Source organism: Lepus europaeus, chromosome 13 (assembly GCF_033115175.1).
Source record: "Lepus europaeus isolate LE1 chromosome 13, mLepTim1.pri, whole genome shotgun sequence".
Taxonomy (NCBI): Eukaryota; Metazoa; Chordata; class Mammalia; order Lagomorpha; family Leporidae; genus Lepus; species Lepus europaeus.
The window spans coordinates 100,433,699-100,458,456 of NC_084839.1; positions in this window are offsets into that span (position 1 = coordinate 100,433,699).

Here is a 24,758-nt window from a genome sequence, read left to right on the forward strand (position 1 = left end):
AGGATACAGAAATCCCAATTCCTGCATATGCCTATTGCTAGGCTCCAGAACTCTTGGAAACAGTTTCTCTCTACACGCATATACAGAACTCTGGTAAACAGTGTCTCACGACATGCACCAGACAGAACGCCCATAAGCTGCGTGTGCTACACTCAGCATACAGAAAACCCGCGTATAGCGAATACCTGCTCATAGGCTACAGAACTCTTGGAAGCAGCTTCTCTCTACACCAAGGATAGAGAACTCTTGGAAACTGATTCTCTTTCCAGCCAGGTTACTGAGCTCCTGTAAGCTGCATCTGCTACACTTAGGGTACAGAAATCCCATACATTGCCTATGCCTATTGCCAGGCTCCAGAACTCTTGGAAACAGCTTCTCCCTACAACCTGATACACAACTTGGGTAAACTGTGTCTCTCTAATTCTAGGTTGCAGATCTCCCATAAGCTGCGCCTGCTGCACTCAGCATACAGAAAACCCGCATATACCGAATACCTATGCCCAGGCTACCGAAATCTTAGAAACAGCTTCTCTCTACATTCAACATACAGAACTACTGGAAACTGCATCTCTCTACACTTAGATTACAGAACTCCCGAAAGCTGCATCTGCTACACTCAGCATCCAGAATACCCACACATAGCGAATGCCTAATTCCAGGATACGCAACTCCTGTAAACAGCTCCTCTCTACACCAAGGATAGCGAACTCCGGTAAACTGCTTCTCTCTACATCCAGGTAGCAGAGCTCCCATAAGTGGCGTCTCCTACACTCAGGATACAGAAATCCCAATTCCTGCATATGCCTCTTGCTAGGCTCCAGAACTCTTGGAAACAGTTTCTCTCTACACGCATATACAGAACTCTGGTAAACAGTGTCTCACGACATGCACGAGACAGAACGCCCATAAGCTGCGTGTGCTACACTCAGCATACAGAAAACCCGCGTATAGCGAATACCTGCTCATAGGCTACAGAATGCTTGGAAACAGCTTCTCCCTACACTCTGATACAGAACTTCGGTAAACTGTGTCTCTCTAATTGTAGGTTACAAATCTCCCAGAAGCTGCGTCGGCTACACTCAGGCAACAGGAATCCCATATACAGCGTATGCCTGCTCTCAGACTACAGAACTCTTGGATACAGCTTCTCTCTACATTCAACATACAGAACTACTGGAAACTGCATCTCTCTACACTTAGATTACAGAACTCCCGAAAGCTGCATCTGCTACACTCAGCATCCAGAATACCCACACAAAGCGAATGCCTAATTCCAGGATACGCAATTCCTGTAAACAGCTCCTCTCTACACCAAGGATAGCGAACTCCGGTAAACTGCTTCTTTCTACATCCAGGTAGCAGAGCTCCCATAAGTGGCGTCTCCTACACTCAGGATACAGAAATCCCAATTCCTGCATATGCCTCTTGCTAGGCTCCAGAACTCTTGGAAACAGTTTCTCTCTACACGCATATACAGAACTCTGGTAAACAGTGTCTCATGACATGCACGAGACAGAACGCCCATAAGCTGCGTGTGCTACACTCAGCATACAGAAAACCCGCGTATAGCGAATACCTGCTCATAGGCTACAGAACTCTTGGAAACAGCTTCTCCCTACACCAAGGATAGAGAACTCTTGGAAACTGCTTCTCTTTCCAGCCAGGTTACTGAGCTCCTGTAAGCTGCATCTGCTACACTTAGGATACAGAAATCCCATACATTGCCTATGCCTATTGCCAGGCTCCAGAACTCTTGGAAACAGCTTCTCCCTACAACCTGATACACAACTTGGGTAAACTGTGTCTCTCTAATTCTAGGTTGCAGATCTCCCATAAGCTGCGCCTGCTGCACTCAGCATACAGAAAACCCGCATATACCGAATACCTATGCCCAGGCTACCGAAATCTTGGAAACAGCTTCTCTCTACATTCAACATACAGAACTACTGGAAACTGCATCTCTCTACACTTAGATTACAGAACTCCCGAAAGCTGCATCTGCTACACTCAGCATCCAGAATACCCACACAAAGCGAATGCCTAATTCCAGGATACGCAACTCCTGTAAACAGCTCCTCTCTACACCAAGGATAGCGAACTCCGGTAAACTGCTTCTCTCTACATCCAGGTAGCAGAGCTCCCATAAGTGGCGTCTCCTACACTCAGGATACAGAAATCCCAATTCCTGCATATGCCTCTTGCTAGGCTCCAGAACTCTTGGAAACAGTTTCTCTCTACACGCATATACAGAACTCTGGTAAACAGTGTCTCACGACATGCACGAGACAGAACGCCCATAAGCTGCGTGTGCTACACTCAGCATACAGAAAACCCGCGTATAGCGAATACCTGCTCATAGGCTACAGAACTCTTGGAAGCAGCTTCTCTCTACACCAAGGATAGAGAACTCTTGGAAACTGATTCTCTTTCCAGCCAGGTTACTGAGCTCCTGTAAGCTGCATCTGCTACACTTAGGGTACAGAAATCCCATACATTGCCTATGCCTATTGCCAGGCTCCAGAACTCTTGGAAACAGCTTCTCCCTACAACCTGATACACAACTTGGGTAAACTGTGTCTCTCTAATTCTAGGTTGCAGATCTCCCATAAGCTGCGCCTGCTGCACTCAGCATACAGAAAACCCGCATATACCGAATACCTATGCCCAGGCTACCGAAATCTTAGAAAGAGCTTCTCTCTACATTCAACATACAGAACTACTGGAAACTGCATCTCTCTACACTTAGATTACAGAACTCCCGAAAGCTGCATCTGCTACACTCAGCATCCAGAATACCCACACATAGCGAATGCCTAATTCCAGGATACGCAACTCCTGTAAACAGCTCCTCTCTACACCAAGGATAGCGAACTCCGGTAAACTGCTTCTCTCTACATCCAGGTAGCAGAGCTCCCATAAGTGGCGTCTCCTACACTCAGGATACAGAAATCCCAATTCCTGCATATGCCTCTTGCTAGGCTCCAGAACTCTTGGAAACAGTTTCTCTCTACACGCATATACAGAACTCTGGTAAACAGTGTCTCACGACATGCACGAGACAGAACGCCCATAAGCTGCGTGTGCTACACTCAGCATACAGAAAACCCGCGTATAGCGAATACCTGCTCATAGGCTACAGAATGCTTGGAAACAGCTTCTCCCTACACTCTGATACAGAACTTCGGTAAACTGTGTCTCTCTAATTATAGGTTACAAATCTCCCAGAAGCTGCGTCGGCTACACTCAGGCAACAGGAATCCCATATACAGTGTATGCCTGCTCTCAGACTACAGAACTCTTGGATACAGCTTCTCTCTACATTCAACATACAGAACTACTGGAAACTGCATCTCTCTACACTTAGATTACAGAACTCCCGAAAGCTGCATCTGCTACACTCAGCATCCAGAATACCCACACAAAGCGAATGCCTAATTCCAGGATACGCAATTCCTGTAAACAGCTCCTCTCTACACCAAGGATAGCGAACTCCGGTAAACTGCTTCTCTCTACATCCAGGTAGCAGAGCTCCCATAAGTGGCGTCTCCTACACTCAGGATACAGAAATCCCAATTCCTGCATATGCCTCTTGCTAGGCTCCAGAACTCTTGGAAACAGTTTCTCTCTACACGCATATACAGAACTCTGGTAAACAGTGTCTCACGACATGCACGAGACAGAACGCCCATAAGCTGCGTGTGCTACACTCAGCATACAGAAAACCCGCGTATAGCGAATACCTGCTCATAGGCTACAGAACTCTTGGAAACAGCTTCTCCCTACACCAAGGATAGAGAACTCTTGGAAACTGCTTCTCTTTCCAGCCAGGTTACTGAGCTCCTGTAAGCTGCATCTGCTACACTTAGGATACAGAAATCCCATACATTGCCTATGCCTATTGCCAGGCTCCAGAACTCTTGGAAACAGCTTCTCCCTACAACCTGATACACAACTTGGGTAAACTGTGTCTCTCTAATTCTAGGTTGCAGATCTCCCATAAGCTGCGCCTGCTGCACTCAGCATACAGAAAACCCGCATATACCGAATACCTATGCCCAGGCTACCGAAATCTTAGAAACAGCTTCTCTCTACATTCAACATACGGAACTCCTGGATACTGGATGTCTCTGCACTTAGGTTATGGAACTCGCGTAAGCTGCATCTCTTACACGCAGCTTACTGAAAACCCGCATAGAGCGAATGCCTCATTCCAGGCTACCGAACTCCAGTAAATAGCTGCTCTCTACACCAAGGATAGAGAACTCCGGTGAACTGCTTCTCTCTACATCCAGGTAGCAGAGCTCCCATAAGCGGCATCTCCTACACTCAGGATACAGAAATCCCAGTTACTGCATATGCCTATGCCAGGCTACAGAACTCTTGGAAAGAGTTTCTTTCTACGCCCCTATACAGAACTCTGGTAAACTGTGTCTCACTACATTCAAGATACAGAACTCGCATAAGCTGCGTCTGCCACACGTAGCATACAGAAAACCCGCATATAGCGAATACCTGCTCATAGGCTACAGAATGCTTGGAAACAGCTTCTCCCTACACTCTGATACAGAACTTGGGTAAACTGTGTCTCTCTAATTCTAGGTTACATATCTCCCAGAAGCTGCGTCAGCTACACTCAGGCAACAGGAATCCCATATACAGCGTATGCCTGCTCTCAGACTACAGAACTCTTGGAAACAGCTTCTCTCTACATTCAACATACAGAACTACTGGAAACTGCATCTCTCTACACTTAGATTACAGAACTCCCGAAAGCTGCATCTGCTACACTCAGCATCCAGAATACCCACACAAAGCGAATGCCTAATTCCAGGATACGCAACTCCTGTAAACAGCTCCTCTCTACACCAAGGATAGCGAACTCCGGTAAACTGCTTCTCTCTACATCCAGGTAGCAGAGCTCCCATAAGTGGCGTCTCCTACACTCAGGATACAGAAATCCCAATTCCTGCATATGCCTATTGCTAGGCTCCAGAACTCTTGGAAACAGTTTCTCTCTACACGCATATACAGAACTCTGGTAAACAGTGTCTCACGACATGCACGAGACAGAACGCCCATAAGCTGCGTGTGCTACACTCAGCATACAGAAAACCCGTGTATAGCGAATACCTGCTCATAGGCTACAGAACTCTTGGAAACAGCTTCTCTCTACACCAAGGATAGAGAACTCTTGGAAACTGCTTCTCTTTCCAGCCAGGTTACTGAGCTCCTGTAAGCTGCATCTGCTACACTTAGGATACAGAAATCCCATACATTGCCTATGCCTATTGCCAGGCTCCAGAACTCTTGGAAACAGCTTCTCCCTACAACCTGATACACAACTTGGGTAAACTGTGTCTCTCTAATTCTAGGTTGCATATCTCCCAGAAGCTGCGCCTGCTGCACTCAGCATACAGAAAACCCGCATATACCGAATACCTATGCCCAGGCTACCGAAATCTTAGAAACAGCTTCTCTCTACATTCAACATATAGAACTACTGGAAACTGCATCTCTCTACACTTAGATTACAGAACTCCCGAAAGCTGCATCTGCTACACTCAGCATCCAGATTACCCACACATAGCGAATGCCTAATTCCAGGATACGCAACTCCTATAAACAGCTCCTCTCTACACCAAGGATAGCGAACTCCGGTAAACTACTTCTCTCTACATCCAGGTAGCAGAGCTCCCATAAGCGGCATCTCCTACACTCAGGATACAGAAATCCCAGTTACTGCATATGCCTATGCCAGGCTACAGAACTCTTGGAAAGAGTTTCTCTCTACGCCCCTATACAGAACTCTGGTAAACTGTGTCTCACTACATGCACGAGACAGAACTCGCATAAGCTGCGTCTGCCACACGCAGCATACAGAAAACCCGCGTATAGCGAATACCTGCTCATAGGCTACAGAATGCTTGGAAACAGCTTCTCCCTACACTCTGATACAGAACTTCGGTAAACTGGGTCTCTCTAATTGTAGGTTATAAATCTCCCAGAAGCTGCGTCGGCTACACTCAGGCAACAGGAATCCCATATACAGCGTATGCCTACTCTCAGACTACAGAACTCTTGGAAACAGCTTCTCTCTACATTCAACATACAGAACTACTGGAAACTGCATCTCTCTACCCTTAGATTACAGAACTCCCGAAAGCTGCATCTGCTACACTCAGCATCCAGAATACCCACACAAAGCGAATGCCTAATTCCAGGATACGCAACTCCTGTAAACAGCTCCTCTCTACACCAAGGATAGCGAACTCCGGTAAACTGCTTCTCTCTACATCCAGGTAGCAGAGCTCCCATAAGTGGCGTCTCCTACACTCTGCTTCTCTCTACATCCAGGTAGCAGAGCTCCCATAAGTGGCGTCTCCTACACTCAGGATACAGAAATCCCAATTCCTTCATATGCCTCTTGCTAGGCTCCAGAACTCTTGGAAACAGTTTCTCTCTACACGCATATACAGAACTCTGGTAAACAGTGTCTCACGACATGCACGAGACAGAACGCCCATAAGCTGCGTGTGCTACACTCAGCATACAGAAAACCCGCGTATAGCGAATACCTGCTCATAGGCTACAGAACTCTTGGAAACAGCTTCTCTCTACACCAAGGATAGAGAACTCTTGGAAACTGCTTCTCTTTCCAGCCAGGTTACTGAGCTCCTGTAAGCTGCATCTGCTACACTTAGGATACAGAAATCCCATACATTGCCTATGGCTATTGCCAGGCTCCAGAACTCTTGGAAACAGCTTCTCCCTACAACCTGATACACAACTTGGGTAAACTGTGTCTCTCTAATTCTAGGTTGCAGATCTCCCAGAAGCTGCGCCTGCTGCACTCAGCATACAGAAAACCCGCATATACCGAATACCTATGCCCAGGCTACCGAAATCTTAGAAACAGCTTCTCTCTACATTCAACATACGGAACTCCTGGATACTGGATGTCTCTGCACTTAGGTTATGGAACTCCCGTAAGCTGCATCTCTTACACGCAGCTTACTGAAAACCCGCATAGAGCGAATGCCTCATTCCAGGCTACCGAACTCCAGTAAATAGCTGCTCTCTACACCAAGGATAGAGAACTCCGGTGAACTGCTTCTCTCTACATCCAGGTAGCAGAGCTCCCATAAGCGGCATCTCCTACACTCAGGATACAGAAATCCCAGTTACTGCATATGCCTATGCCAGGCTACAGAACTCTTGGAAAGAGTTTCTCTCTACGCCCCTATACAGAACTCTGGTAAACTGTGTCTCACTACATTCAAGATACAGAACTCGCATAAGCTGCGTCTGCCACACGCAGCATACAGAAAACCCGCATATAGCGAATACCTGCTCATAGGCTACAGAATGCTTGGAAACAGCTTCTCCCTACACTCTGATACAGAACTTGGGTAAACTGTGTCTCTCTAATTCTAGGTTACAGATCACCCAGAAGCTGCGTCGGCTACACTCAGGCAACAGGAATCCCATATACAGCGTATGCCTGCTCTCAGACTACAGAACTCTTGGAAACAGCTTCTCTCTCCATGCAACATACAGAACTACTGGAAACTGCATCTCTCTACACTTAGATTACAGAACTCCCGAAAGCTGCATCTGCTACACTCAGCATCCAGAATACCCACACATAGCGAATGCCTAATTCCAGGATACGCAACTCCTGTAAACAGCTCCTCTCTACACCAAGGATAGCGAACTCCGGTACACTGCTTCTCTCTACATCCAGGTAGCAGAGCTCCCATAAGTGGCGTCTCCTACACTCAGGATACAGAAATCCCAATTCCTGCATATGCCTCTTGCTAGGCTCCAGAACTCTTGGAAACAGATTCTCTCTACACGCATATACAGAACTCTGGTAAACAGTGTCTCACGACATGCACGAGACAGAACGCCCATAAGCTGCGTGTGCTACACTCAGCATACAGAAAACCCGCGTATAGCGAATACCTGCTCATAGGCTACAGAACTCTTGGAAACAGCTTCTCCCTACAACCTGATACACAACTTGGGTAAACTGTGTCTCTCTAATTCTAGGTTGCAGATCTCCCATAAGCTGCGCCTGCTGCACTCAGCATACAGAAAACCCCTATATACCGAATACCTATGCCCAGGCTACCGAAATCTTAGAAACAGCTTCTCTCTACATTCAACATACAGAACTAATGGAAACTGCATCTCTCTACACTTAGATTACAGAACTCCCGAAAGCTGCATCTGCTACACTCAGCATCCAGAATACCCACACATAGCGAATGCCTAATTCCAGGATACGCAACTCCTGTAAACAGCTCCTCTCTACACCAAGGATAGCAAACTCCGGTAAACTACTTCTCTCTACATCCAGGTAGCAGAGCTCCCATAAGCGGCAACTCCTACACTCAGGATACAGAAATCCCAGTTACTGCATATGCCTATGCCAGGCTACAGAACTCTTGGAAAGAGTTTCTCTCTACGCCCCTATACAGAACTCTGGTATACTGTGTCTCACTACATGCACGAGACAGAACTCGCATAAGCTTCATCTGCCACACGCAGCATACAGAAAACCCGCGTATAGCGAATACCTGCTCATAGGCTACAGATCTCTTGGAAACAGCTTCTCCCTACACCAAGGATAGAGAACTCTTGGAAACTGCTTCTCTTTCCAGCCAGGTTACTGAGCTCCTGTAAGCTGCATCTGCTACACTTAGGATACAGAAATCCCATACATTGCCTATGCCTATTGCCAGGCTCCAGAACTCTTGGAAACAGCTTCTCCCTACAACCTGATACACAACTTGGGTAAACTGTGTCTCTCTAATTCTAGGTTGCAGATCTCCCATAAGCTGCGTCTGCTGCACTCAGCATACAGAAAACCCGCATATACCGAATACCTATGCCCAGGCTACCGAAATCTTAGAAACAGCTTCTCTCTACATTCAACATACGGAACTCCTGGATACTGGATGTCTCTGCACTTAGGTTACGGAACTCCCGTAAGCTGCATCTCTTATACGCAGCTTACTGAAAACCCGCATAGAGCGAATGCCTCATTCCAGGCTACCGAACTCCAGTAAATAGCTGCTCTCTACACCAAGGATAGAGAACTCCGGTGAACTGCTTCTCTCTACATCCAGGTAGCAGAGCTCCCATAAGCGGCATCTCCTACACTCAGGATACAGAAATCCCAGTTACTGCATATGCCTATGCCAGGCTACAGAACTCTTGGAAAGAGTTTCTCTCTACGCCCCTATACAGAACTCTGGTAAACTGTGTCTCACTACATTCAAGATACAGAACTCGCATAAGCTGCGTCTGCCACACGCAGCATAGAGAAAACCCGCATATAGCGAATACCTGCTCATAGGCTACAGAATGCTTGGAAACAGCTTCTCCCTACACTCTGATACAGAACTTGGGTAAACTGTGTCTCTCTAATTCTAGGTTACAGATCTCCCAGAAGCTGCGTCGGCTACACCCAGGCAACAGGAATCCCATATACAGCGTATGCCTGCTCTCAGACTACAGAACTCTTGGAAACAGCTTCTCTCTCCATGCAACATACAGAACTACTGGAAACTGCATCTCTCTACACTTAGATTACAGAACTCCCGAAAGCTGCATCTGCTACACTCAGCATCCAGAATACCCACACATAGCGAATGCCTAATTCCAGGATACGCAACTCCTGTAAACAGCTCCTCTCTACACCAAGGATAGCGAACTCCGGTAAACTGCTTCTCTCTACATCCAGGTAGCAGAGCTCCCATAAGTGGCGTCTCCTACACTCAGGATACAGAAATCCCAATTCCTGCATATGCCTCTTGCTAGGCTCCAGAACTCTTGGAAACAGTTTCTCTCTACACGCATATACAGAACTCTGGTAAACAGTGTCTCACGACATGCACGAGACAGAACGCCCATAAGCTGCGTGTGCTACACTCAGCATACAGAAAACCCGCGTATAGCGAATACCTGCTCATAGGCTACAGAACTCTTGGAAACAGCTTCTCTCTACACCAAGGATAGAGAACTCTTGGAAACTGCTTCTCTTTCCAGCCAGGTTACTGAGCTCCTCTAAGCTGCATCTGCTACACTTAGGATACAGAAATCCCATACATTGCCTATGCCTATTGCCAGGCTCCAGAACTCTTGGAAACAGCTTCTCCCTACAACCTGATACACAACTTGGGTAAACTGTGTCTCTCTAATTCTAGGTTGCAGATCTCCCAGAAGCTGCGCCTGCTGCACTCAGCATACAGAAAACCCGCATATACCGAATACCTATGCCCAGGCTACCGAAATCTTAGAAACAGCTTCTCTCTACATTCAACATACGGAACTCCTGGATACTGGATGTCTCTGCACTTAGGTTACGGAACTCCCGTAAGCTGCATCTCTTACACGCAGCTTACTGAAAACCTGCATAGAGCGAATGCCTCATTCCAGGCTACCGAACTCCAGTAAATAGCTGCTCTCTACACCAAGGATAGAGAACTCCGGTGAACTGCTTCTCTCTACATCCAGGTAGCAGAGCTCCCATAAGCGGCATCTCCTACACTCAGGATACAGAAATCCCAGTTACTGCATATGCCTATGCCAGGCTACAGAACTCTTGGAAAGAGTTTCTCTCTACGCCCCTATACAGAACTCTGGTAAACTGTGTCTCACTACATGCACGAGACAGAACTCGCATAAGCTGCGTCTGCCACACGCAGCATAGAGAAAACCCGCATATAGCGAATAACTGCTCATAGGCTACAGAATGCTTGGAAACAGCTTCTCCCTACACTCTGATACAGAACTTGGGTAAACTGTGTCTCTCTAATTCTAGGTTACAGATCTCCCAGAAGCTGCGTCGGCTACACCCAGGCAACAGGAATCCCATATACAGCGTATGCCTGCTCTCAGACTACAGAACTCTTGGAAACAGCTTCTCTCTCCATGCAACATACAGAACTACTGGAAACTGCATCTCTCTACACTTAGATTACAGAACTCCCGAAAGCTGCATCTGCTACACTCAGCATCCAGAATACCCACACAAAGCGAATGCCTAATTCCAGGATACGCAACTCCTGTAAACAGCTCCTCTCTACACCAAGGATAGCGAACTCCGGTACACTGCTTCTCTCTACATCCAGGTAGCAGAGCTCCCATAAGCGGCATCTCCTACACTCAGGATACAGAAATCCCAATTCCTGCATATGCCTCTTGCTAGGCTCCAGAACTCTTGGAAACAGTTTCTCTCTACACGCATATACAGAACTCTGGTAAACAGTGTCTCACGACATGCACGAGACAGAACGCCCATAAGCTGCGTGTGCTACACTCAGCATACAGAAAACCCGCGTATAGCGAATACCTGCTCATAGGCTACAGAACTCTTGGAAACAGCTTCTCTCTACACCAAGGATAGAGAACTCTTGGAAACTGCTTCTCTTTCCAGCCAGGTTACTGAGCTCCTGTAAGCTGCATCTGCTACACTTAGGATACAGAAATCCCATACATTGCCTATGCCTATTGCCAGGCTCCAGAACTCTTGGAAACAGCTTCTCCCTACAACCTGATACACAACTTGGGTAAACTGTGTCTCTCTAATTCTAGGTTGCAGATCTCCCAGAAGCTGCGCCTGCTGCACTCAGCATACAGAAAACCCGCATATACCGAATACCTATGCCCAGGCTACCGAAATCTTAGAAACAGCTTCTCTCTACATTCAACATACGGAACTCCTGGATACTGGATGTCTCTGCACTTAGGTTATGGAACTCCCGTAAGCTGCATCTCTTACACGCAGCTTACTGAAAACCCGCATAGAGCGAATGCCTCATTCCAGGCTACCGAACTCCAGTAAATAGCTGCTCTCTACACCAAGGATAGAGAACTCCGGTGAACTGCTTCTCTCTACATCCAGGTAGCAGAGCTCCCATAAGCGGCATCTCCTACACTCAGGATACAGAAATCCCAGTTACTGCATATGCCTATGCCAGGCTACAGAACTCTTGGAAAGAGTTTCTCTCTACGCCCCTATACAGAACTCTGGTAAACTGTGTCTCACTACATGCACGAGACAGAACTCGCATAAGCTGCGTCTGCCACACGCAGCATACAGAAAACCCGCGTATAGCGAATACCTGCTCATAGGCTACAGAATGCTTGGAAACAGCTTCTCCCTACACTCTGATACAGAACTTCGGTAAACTGTGTCTCTCTAATTCTAGGTTACAGATCTCCCAGAAGCTGCGTCGGCTACACTCAGGCAACAGGAATCCCATATACAGCGTATGCCTGCTCTCAGACTACAGAACTCTTGGAAACAGCTTCTCTCTCCATGCAACATACAGAACTACTGGAAACTGCATCTCTCTACACTTAGATTACAGAACTCCCGAAAGCTGCATCTGCTACACTCAGCATCCAGAATACCCACACAAAGCGAATGCCTAATTCCAGGATACGCAACTCCTGTAAACAGCTCCTCTCTACACCAAGGATAGCGAACTCCGGTAAACTGCTTCTCTCTACATCCAGGTAGCAGAGCTCCCATAAGTGGCGTCTCCTACACTCAGGATACAGAAATCCCAATTCCTGCATATGCCTCTTCCTAGGCTCCAGAACTCTTGGAAACAGTTTCTCTCTACACGCATATACAGAACTCTGGTAATCAGTGTCTCACGACATGCACGAGACAGAACGCCCATAAGCTGCGTGTGCTACACTCAGCATACAGAAAACCCGCGTATAGCGAATACCTGCTCATAGGCTACAGAACTCTTGGAAACAGCTTCTCCCTACACCAAGGATAGAGAACTCTTGGAAACTGCTTCTCTTTCCAGCCAGGTTACTGAGCTCCTGTAAGCTGCATCTGCTACACTTAGGATACAGAAATCCCATACATTGCCTATGCCTATTGCCAGGCTCCAGAACTCTTGGAAACAGCTTCTCCCTACAACCTGATACACAACTTGGGTAAACTGTGTCTCTCTAATTCTAGGTTGCAGATCTCCCAGAAGCTGCGCCTGCTGCACTCAGCATACAGAAAACCCGCATATACCGAATACCTATGCCCAGGCTACCGAAATCTTAGAAACAGCTTCTCTCTACATTCAACATACGGAACTCCTGGATACTGGATGTCTCTGCACTTAGGTTATGGAACTCCCGTAAGCTGCATCTCTTACACGCAGCTTACTGAAAACCCGCATAGAGCGAATGCCTCATTCCAGGCTACCGAACTCCAGTAAATAGCTGCTCTCTACACCAAGGATAGAGAACTCCGGTGAACTGCTTCTCTCTACATCCAGGTAGCAGAGCTCCCATAAGCGGCATCTCCTACACTCAGGATACAGAAATCCCAGTTACTGCATATGCCTATGCCAGGCTACAGAACTCTTGGAAAGAGTTTCTCTCTACGCCCCTATACAGAACTCTGGTAAACTGTGTCTCACTACATGCACGAGACAGAACTCGCATAAGCTGCGTCTGCCACACGCAGCATAGAGAAAACCCGCATATAGCGAATACCTGCTCATAGGCTACAGAATGCTTGGAAACAGCTTCTCCCTACACTCTGATACAGAACTTCGGTAAACTGTGTCTCTCTAATTCTAGGTTACAGATCTCCCAGAAGCTGCGTCGGCTACACTCAGGCAACAGGAATCCCATATACAGCGTATGCCTGCTCTCAGACTACAGAACTCTTGGAAACAGCTTCTCTCTCCATGCAACATACAGAACTACTGGAAACTGCATCTCTCTACACTTAGATTACAGAACTCCCGAAAGCTGCATCTGCTACACTCAGCATCCAGAATACCCACACAAAGCGAATGCCTAATTCCAGGATACGCAACTCCTGTAAACAGCTCCTCTCTACACCAAGGATAGCGAACTCCGGTAAACTGCTTCTCTCTACATCCAGGTAGCAGAGCTCCCATAAGTGGCGTCTCCTACACTCAGGATACAGAAATCCCAATTCCTGCATATGCCTCTTCCTAGGCTCCAGAACTCTTGGAAACAGTTTCTCTCTACACGCATATACAGAACTCTGGTAATCAGTGTCTCACGACATGCACGAGACAGAACGCCCATAAGCTGCGTGTGCTACACTCAGCATACAGAAAACCCGCGTATAGCGAATACCTGCTCATAGGCTACAGAACTCTTGGAAACAGCTTCTCCCTACACCAAGGATAGAGAACTCTTGGAAACTGCTTCTCTTTCCAGCCAGGTTACTGAGCTCCTGTAAGCTGCATCTGCTACACTTAGGATACAGAAATCCCATACATTGCCTATGCCTATTGCCAGGCTCCAGAACTCTTGGAAACAGCTTCTCCCTACAACCTGATACACAACTTGGGTAAACTGTGTCTCTCTAATTCTAGGTTGCAGATCTCCCAGAAGCTGCGCCTGCTGCACTCAGCATACAGAAAACCCGCATATACCGAATACCTATGCCCAGGCTACCGAAATCTTAGAAACAGCTTCTCTCTACATTCAACATACGGAACTCCTGGATACTGGATGTCTCTGCACTTAGGTTATGGAACTCCCGTAAGCTGCATCTCTTACACGCAGCTTACTGAAAACCCGCATAGAGCGAATGCCTCATTCCAGGCTACCGAACTCCAGTAAATAGCTGCTCTCTACACCAAGGATAGAGAACTCCGGTGAACTGCTTCTCTCTACATCCAGGTAGCAGAGCTCCCATAAGCGGCATCTCCTACACTCAGGATACAGAAATCCCAGTTACTGCATATGCCTATGCCAGGCTACAGAACTCTTGGAAAGAGTTTCTCTCTACGCCCCTATACAGAACTCTGGTAAACTGTGTCTCACTACATGCACGAGACAGAACTCGCATAAGCTGCGTCTGCCACACGCAGCATAGAGAAAACCCGCATATAGCGAATACCTGCTCATAGGCTACAGAATGCTTGGAAACAGCTTCTCCCTACACTCTGATACAGAACTTGGGTAAACTGTGTCTCTCTAATTCTAGGTTACAGATCTCCCAGAAGCTGCGTCGGCTACACTCAGGCAACAGGAATCCCATATACAGCGTATGCCTGCTCTCAGACTACAGAACTCTTGGAAACAGCTTCTCTCTACATTCAACATACAGAACTACTGGAAACTGCATCTCTCTACACTTAGATTACAGAACTCCCGAAAGCTGCATCTGCTACACTCAGCATCCAGAATACCCACACAAAGCGAATGCCTAATTCCAGGATACGCAACTCCTGTAAACAGCTCCTCTCTACACCAAGGATAGCGAACTCCGGTAAACTGCTTCTCTCTACATCCAGGTAGCAGAGCTCCCATAAGTGGCGTCTCCTACACTCAGGATACAGAAATCCCAATTACTGCATATGCCTCTTGCTAGGCTCCAGAACTCTTGGAAACAGTTTCTCTCTACACGCATATACAGAACTCTGGTAAACAGTGTCTCACGACATGCACGAGACAGAACGCCCATAAGCTGCGTGTGCTACACTCAGCATACAGAAAACCCGCGTATAGCGAATACCTGCTCATAGGCTACAGAACTCTTGGAAACAGCTTCTCCCTACACCAAGGATAGAGAACTCTTGGAAACTGCTTCTCTTTCCAGCCAGGTTACTGAGCTCCTGTAAGCTGCATCTGCTACACTTAGGATACAGAAATCCCATACATTGCCTATGCCTATTGCCAGGCTCCAGAACTCTTGGAAACAGCTTCTCCCTACAACCTGATACACAACTTGGGTAAACTGTGTCTCTCTAATTCTAGGTTGCAGATCTCCCAGAAGCTGCGCCTGCTGCACTCAGCATACAGAAAACCCGCATATACCGAATACCTATGCCCAGGCTACCGAAATCTTAGAAACAGCTTCTCTCTACATTCAACATACGGAACTCCTGGATACTGGATGTCTCTGCACTTAGGTTATGGAACTCCCGTAAGCTGCATCTCTTACACGCAGCTTACTGAAAACCCGCATAGAGCGAATGCCTCATTCCAGGCTACCGAACTCCAGTAAATAGCTGCTCTCTACACCAAGGATAGAGAACTCCGGTGAACTGCTTCTCTCTACATCCAGGTAGCAGAGCTCCCATAAGCGGCATCTCCTACACTCAGGATACAGAAATCCCAGTTACTGAATATGCCTATGCCAGGCTACAGAACTCTTGGAAAGAGTTTCTCTCTACGCCCCTATACAGAACTCTGGTAAACTGTGTCTCACTACATTCAAGATACAGAACTCGCATAAGCTGCGTCTGCCACACGCAGCATAGAGAAAACCCGCATATAGCGAATACCTGCTCATAGGCTACAGAATGCTTGGAAACAGCTTCTCCCTACACTCTGATACAGAACTTGGGTAAACTGTGTCTCTCTAATTCTAGGTTACAGATCTCCCAGAAGCTGCGTCGGCTACACTCAGGCAACAGGAATCCCATATACAGCGTATGCCTGCTCTCAGACTACAGAACTCTTGGAAACAGCTTCTCTCTCCATGCAACATACAGAACTACTGGAAACTGCATCTCTCTACACTTAGATTACAGATCTCCCGAAAGCTGCATCTGCTACACTCAGCATCCAGAATACCCACACAAAGCGAATGCCTAATTCCAGGATACGCAACTCCTGTAAACAGCTCCTCTCTACACCAAGGATAGCGAACTCCGGTAAACTGCTTCTCTCTACATCCAGATAGCAGAGCTACCATAAGTGGCGTCTCCTACACTCAGGATACAGAAATCCCAATTCCTGCATATGCCTATTGCTAGGCTCCAGAACTCTTGGAAACAGTTTCTCTCTACACGCATATACAGAACTCTGGTAAACAGTGTCTCACGACATGCACGGGACAGAACGCCCATAAGCTGCGTGTGCTACACTCAGCATACTGAAAACCCGCGTATAGCGAATACCTGCTCATAGGCTACAGAACTCTTGGAAACAGCTTCTCTCTACACCAAGGATAGAGAACTCTTGGAAACTGCTTCTCTTTCCAGCCAGGTTACTGAGCTCCTGTAAGCTGCATCTGCTACACTTAGGATACAGAAATCCCATACATTGCCTATGCCTATTGCCAGGCTCCAGAACTCTTGGAAACAGCTTCTCCCTACAACCTGATACACAACTTGGGTAAACTGTGTCTCTCTAATTCTAGGTTGCAGATCTCCCAGAAGCTGCGCCTGCTGCACTCAGCATACAGAAAACCCGCATATACCGAATACCTATGCCCAGGCTACCGAAATCTTAGAAACAGCTTCTCTCTACATTCAACATACAGAACTACCGGAAACTGCATCTCTCTACACTTAGATTACAGAACTCCCGAAAGCTGCATCTGCTACACTCAGCATCCAGAATACCCACACATAGCGAATGCCTAATTCCAGGATACGCAACTCCTGTAAACAGCTCCTCTCTACACCAAGGATAGCGAACTCCGGTAAACTACTTCTCTCTACATCCAGGTAGCAGAGCTCCCATAAGCGGCATCTCCTACACTCAGGATACAGAAATCCCAGTTACTGCATATGCCTATGCCAGGCTACAGAACTCTTGGAAAGAGTTTCTCTCTACGCCCCTATACAGAACTCTGGTAAACTGTGTCTCACTACATGCACGAGACAGAACTCGCATAAGCTGCGTCTGCCACACGCAGCATACAGAAAACCCGCGTATAGCGAATACCTGCTCATAGGCTACAGAATGCTTGGAAACAGCTTCTCCCTACACTCTGATACAGAACTTGGGTAAACTGTGTCTCTCTAATTCTAGGTTACAAATCTCCCAGAAGCTGCGTCGGCTACACTCAGGCAACAGGAATCCCATATACAGCGTATGCCTGCTCTCAGACTACAGAACTCTTGGAAACAGCTTCTCTCTAGATTCAACATACAGAACTACTGGAAACTGCATCTCTCTACACTTAGATTACAGAACTCCCGAAAGCTGCATCTGCTACACTCAGCATCCAGAATACCCACACAAAGCGAATGCCTAATTCCAGGATACGCAACTCCTGTAAACAGCTCCTCTCTACACCAAGGATAGCGAACTCCGGTAAACTGCTTCTCTCTACATCCAGGTAGCAGAGCTCCCATAAGTGGCGTCTCCTACACCCAGGATACAGAAATCCCAATTCCTGCATATGCCTCTTGCTAGGCTCCAGAACTCTTGGAAACAGTTTCTCTCTACACGCATATACAGAACTCTGGTAAACAGTGTCTCACGACATGCACGGGACAGAACGCCCATAAGCTGCGTGTGCTACACTCAGCATACAGAAAACCCGCGTATAGCGAATACCTGCTCATAGGCTACAGAACTCTTGGAAACAGCTTCTCCCTACACCAAGGATAGAGAACTCTTGGAAACTGCTTCTCTTTCCAGCCAGGTTACTGAGCTCCTGTAAGCTGCATCTGCTACACTTAGGATACAGAAATCCCATACATTGCCTATGCCTATTGCCAGGCTCCAGAACTCTTGGAAACAGCTTCTCCCTACAACCTGATACACAACTTGGGTAAACTGTGTCTCTCTAATTCTAGGTTGCAGATCTCCCAGAAGCTGCGCCTGCTGCACTCAGCATACAGAAAACCCGCATATACCGAATACCTATGCCCAGGCTACCGAAATCTTAGAAACAGCTTCTCTCTACATTCAACATACGGAACTCCTGGATACTGGATGTCTCTGCACTTAGGTTATGGAACTCGCGTAAGCTGCATCTCTTACACGCAGCTTACTGAAAACCCGCATAGAGCGAATGCCTCATTCCAGGCTACCGAACTCCAGTAAATAGCTGCTCTCTACACCAAGGATAGAGAACTCCGGTGAACTGCTTCTCTCTACATCCAGGTAGCAGAGCTCCCATAAGCGGCATCTCCTACACTCAGGATACAGAAATCCCAGTTACTGCATATGCCTATGCCAGGCTACAGAACTCTTGGAAAGAGTTTCTCTCTACGCCCCTATACAGAACTCTGGTAAACTGTGTCTCACTACATTCAAGATACAGAACTCGCATAAGCTGCGTCTGCCACACGCAGCATACAGAAAACCCGCATATAGCGAATACCTGCTCATAGGCTACAGAATGCTTGGAAACAGCTTCTCCCTACACTCTGATACAGAACTTGGGTAAACTGTGTCTCTCTAATTCTAGGTTACAGATCTCCCAGAAGCTGCGTCGGCTACACTCAGGCAACAGGAATCCCATATACAGCGTATGCCTGCTCTCAGACTACAGAACTCTTGGAAACAGCTTCTCTCTACATTCAACATACAGAACTACTGGAAACTGCATCTCTCTACACTTAGATTACAGAACTCCCGAAAGCTGCATCTGCTACACTCAGCATCCAGAATACCCACACAAAGCGAATGCCTAATTCCAGGATACGCAACTCCTGTAAACAGCTCCTCTCTACACCAAGGATAGCGAACTCCGGTAAACTGCTTCTCTCTACATCCAGGTAGCAGAGCTCCCATAAGTGGCGTCTCCTACACTCAGGATACAGAAATCCCAATTCCTGCATATGCCTATTGCTAGGCTCCAGAACTCTTGGAAACAGTTTCTCTCTACACGCATATACAGAACTCTGGTAAACAGTGTCTCACGACATGCATGGGACAGAACGCCCATAAGCTGCGTGTGCTACACTCAGCATACAGAAAACCCGCGTATAGCAAATACCTGCTCATAGGCTACAGAACTCTTGGAAACAGCTTCTGTCTACACCAAGGATAGAGAACTCTTGGAAACTGCTTCTCTTTCCAGCCAGGTTACTGAGCTCCTGTAAGCTGCATCTGCTACACTTAGGATACAGAAATCCCATACATTGCCTATGCCTATTGCCAGGCTCCAGAACTCTTGGAAACAGCTTCTCCCTACAACCTGATACACAACTTGGGTAAACTGTGTCTCTCTAATTCTAGGTTGCAGATCTCCCAGAAGCTGCGCCTGCTGAACTCAGCATACAGAAAACCCGCATATACCGAATACCTATGCCCAGGCTACCGAAATCTTAGAAACAGCTTCTCTCTACATTCAACATACAGAACTACTGGAAACTGCATCTCTCTACACTTAGATTACAGAACTCCCGAAAGCTGCACATGCTACACTCAGCATCCAGAATACCCACACAAAGCGAATGCCTAATTCCAGGATACGCAACTCCTGTAAACAGCTCCTCTCTACACCAAGGATAGCGAACTCCGGTAAACTGCTTCTCTCTACATCCAGGTAGCAGAGCTCCCATAAGTGGCGTCTCCTACACTCAGGATACAGAAATCCCAATTCCTGCATATGCCTCTTGCTAGGCTCCAGAACTCTTGGAAACAGTTTCTCTCTACACGCATATACAGAACTCTGGTAAACAGTGTCTCACGACATGCACGGGACAGAACGCCCATAAGCTGCGTGTGCTACACTCAGCATACAGAAAACCTGCGTATAGCGAATACCTGCTCATAGGCTACAGAACTCTTGGAAACAGCTTCTCTCTACACCAAGGATAGAGAACTCTTGGAAACTGCTTCTCTTTCCAGCCAGGTTACTGAGCTCCTGTAAGCTGCATCTGCTACACTTAGGATACAGAAATCCCATACATTGCCTATGCCTATTGCCAGGCTCCAGAACTCTTGGAAACAGCTTCTCCCTACAACCTGATACACAACTTGGGTAAACTGTGTCTCTCTAATTCTAGGTTGCAGATCTCCCAGAAGCTGCGCCTGCTGCACTCAGCATACAGAAAACCCACATATAACGAATACCTATGCCCAGGCTACCGAAATCTTAGAAACAGCTTCTCTCTACATTCAACATACAGAACTACCGGAAACTGCATCTCTCTACACTTAGATTACAGAACTCCCGAAAGCTGCATCTGCTACACTCAGCATCCAGAATACCCACACAAAGCGAATGCCTAATTCCAGGATACACAACTCCTGTAAACAGCTCCTCTCTACACCAAGGATAGCGAACTCCGGTAAACTGCTTCTCTCTACATCCAGGTAGCAGAGCTCCCATAAGTGGCGTCTCCTACACTCAGGATACAGAAATCCCAATTCCTGCATATGCCTATTGCTAGGCTCCAGAACTCTTGGAAACAGTTTCTCTCTACACGCATATACAGAACTCTGGTAAACAGTGTCTCACGACATGCACGGGACAGAACGCCCATAAGCTGCGTGTGCTACACTCAGCATACAGAAAACCCGCGTATAGCAAATACCTGCTCATAGGCTACAGAACTCTTGGAAACAGCTTCTCCCTACACCAAGGATAGAGAACTCTTGGAAACTGCTTCTCTTTCCAGCCAGGTTACTGAGCTCCTGTAAGCTGCATCTGCTACACTTAGGATACAGAAATCCCATACATTGCCTATGCCTATTGCCAGGCTCCAGAACTCTTGGAAACAGCTTCTCCCTACAACCTGATACACAACTTGGGTAAACTGTGTCTCTCTAATTCTAGGTTGCAGATCTCCCAGAAGCTGCGCCTGCTGCACTCAGCATACAGAAAACCCGCATATACCGAATACCTATGCCCAGGCTACCGAAATCTTAGAAACAGCTTCTCTCTACATTCAACATACAGAACTACTGGAAACTGCATCTCTCTACACTTAGAGACAGAACTCCCGAAAGCTGCACATGCTACACTCAGCATCCAGAATACCCACACAAATCGAATGCCTAATTCCAGGATACGCAACTCCTGTAAACAGCTCCTCTCTACACCAAGGATAGCGAACTCCGGTAAACTGCTTCTCTCTACATCCAGGTAGCAGAGCTTCCATAAGTGGCGTCTCCTACACTCAGGATACAGAAATCCCAATTCCTGCATATGCCTATTGCTAGGCTCCAGAACTCTTGGAAACAGTTTCTCTCTACACGCATATACAGAACTCTGGTAAACAGTGTCTCACGACATGCACGGGACAGAACGCCCATAAGCTGCGTGTGCTACACTCAGCATACAGAAAACCTGCGTATAGCGAATACCTGCTCATAGGCTACAGAACTCTTGGAAACAGCTTCTCTCTACACCAAGGATAGAGAACTCTTGGAAACTGCTTCTCTTTCCAGCCAGGTTACTGAGCTCCTGTAAGCTGCATCTGCTACACTTAGGATACAGAAATCCCATACATTGCCTATGCCTATTGCCAGGCTCCAGAACTCTTGGAAACAGCTTCTCCCTACAACCTGATACACAACTTGGGTAAACTGTGTCTCTCTAATTCTAGGTTGCAGATCTCCCAGAAGCTGCGCCTGCTGCACTCAGCATACAGAAAACCCGCATATACCGAATACCTATGCCCAGGCTACCGAAATCTTAGAAACAGCTTCTCTCTACATTCAACATACAGAACTACCGGAAACTGCATCTCTCTACACTTAGATTACAGAACTCCCGAAAGCTGCATCTGCTACACTCAGCATCCAGAATACCCACACATAGCGAATGCCTAATTCCAGGATACGCAACTCCTGTAAACAGCTCCTCTCTACACCAAGGATAGCGAACTCCGGTAAACTACTTCTCTCTACATCCAGGTAGCAGAGCTCCCATAAGCGGCATCTCCTACACTCAGGATACAGAAACCCCAATTCCTGCATATGCCTATGCCAGGCTACAGAACTCTTGGAAAGAGTTTCTCTCTACGCCCCTATACAGAACTCTGGTAAACTGTGTCTCACTACATGCACGAGACAGAACTCGCATAAGCTGCGTCTGCCACACGCAGCATACAGAAAACCCGTGTATAGCGAATACCTGCTCATAGGCTACAGAATGCTTGGAAACAGCTTCTCCCTACACTCTGATACAGAACTTGGGTAAACTGTGTCTCTCTAATTCTAGGTTACAAATCTCCCAGAAGCTGCGTCGGCTACACTCAGGCAACAGGAATCCCATATACAGCGTATGCCTGCTCTCAGACTACAGAACTCTTGGAAACAGCTTCTCTCTACATTCAACATACAGAACTACTGGAAACTGCATCTCTCTACACTTAGATTACAGAACTCCCGAAAGCTGCATCTGCTACACTCAGCATCCAGAATACCCACACATAGCGAATGCCTAATTCCAGGATACGCAACTCCTGTAAACAGCTCCTCTCTACACCAAGGATAGCGAACTCCGGTAAACTGCTTCTCTCTACATCCAGGTAGCAGAGCTCCCATAAGTGGCGTCTCCTACACTCAGGATACAGAAATCCCAATTCCTGCATATGCCTCTTGCTAGGCTCCAGAACTCTTGGAAACAGTTTCTCTCTACACGCATATACAGAACTCTGGTAAACAGTGTCTCACGACATGCACGAGACAGAACGCCCATAAGCTGCGTGTGCTACACTCAGCATACAGAAAACCCGCGTATAGCGAATACCTGCTCATAGGCTACAGAACTCTTGGAAACAGCTTCTCCCTACACCAAGGATAGAGAACTCTTGGAAACTGCTTCTCTTTCCAGCCAGGTTACTGAGCTCCTGTAAGCTGCATCTGCTACACTTAGGATACAGAAATCCCATACATTGCCTATGCCTATTGCCAGGCTCCAGAACTCTTGGAAACAGCTTCTCCCTACAACCTGATACACAACTTGGGTAAACTGTGTCTCTCTAATTCTAGGTTGCAGATCTCCCAGAAGCTGCGCCTGCTGCACTCAGCATACAGAAAACCCGCATATACCGAATACCTATGCCCAGGCTACCGAAATCTTAGAAACAGCTTCTCTCTACATTCAACATACGGAACTCCTGGATACTGGATGTCTCTGCACTTAGGTTATGGAACTCCCGTAAGCTGCATCTCTTACACGCAGCTTACTGAAAACCCGCATAGAGCGAATGCCTCATTCCAGGCTACCGAACTCCAGTAAATAGCTGCTCTCTACACCAAGGATAGAGAACTCCGGTGAACTGCTTCTCTCTACATGCAGGTAGCAGAGCTCCCATAAGCGGCATCTCCTACACTCAGGATACAGAAATCCCAGTTACTGCATATGCCTATGCCAGGCTACAGAACTCTTGGAAAGAGTTTCTCTCTACGCCCCTATACAGAACTCTGGTAAACTGTGTCTCACTACATTCAAGATACAGAACTCGCATAAGCTGCGTCTGCCACACGCAGCATACAGAAAACCCGCATATAGCGAATACCTGCTCATAGGCTACAGAATGCTTGGAAAGAGCTTCTCCCTACACTCTGATACAGAACTTGGGTAAACTGTGTCTCTCTAATTCTAGGTTTCAGATCTCCCAGAAGCTGCGTCGGCTACACTCAGGCAACAGGAATCCCATATACAGCGTATGCCTGCTCTCAGACTACAGAACTCTTGGAAACAGCTTCTCTCTCCATGCAACATACAGAACTACTGGAAACTGCATCTCTCTACACTTAGATTACAGAACTCCCGAAAGCTGCATCTGCTACACTCAGCATCCAGAATACCCACACATAGCGAATGCCTAATTCCAGGATACGCAACTCCTGTAAACAGCTCCTCTCTACACCAAGGATAGCGAACTCCGGTAAACTGCTTCTCTCTACATGAAGGTAGCAGAGCTCCCATAAGTGGCGTCTCCTACACCCAGGATACAGAAATCCCAAATCCTGCATATGCCTCTTGCTAGGCTCCAGAACTCTTGGAAACAGTTTCTCTCTACACGCAACTCCTGAAAACAGCTCCTCTCTACACCAAGGATAGCGAACTCCGGTAAACTGCTTCTCTCTAC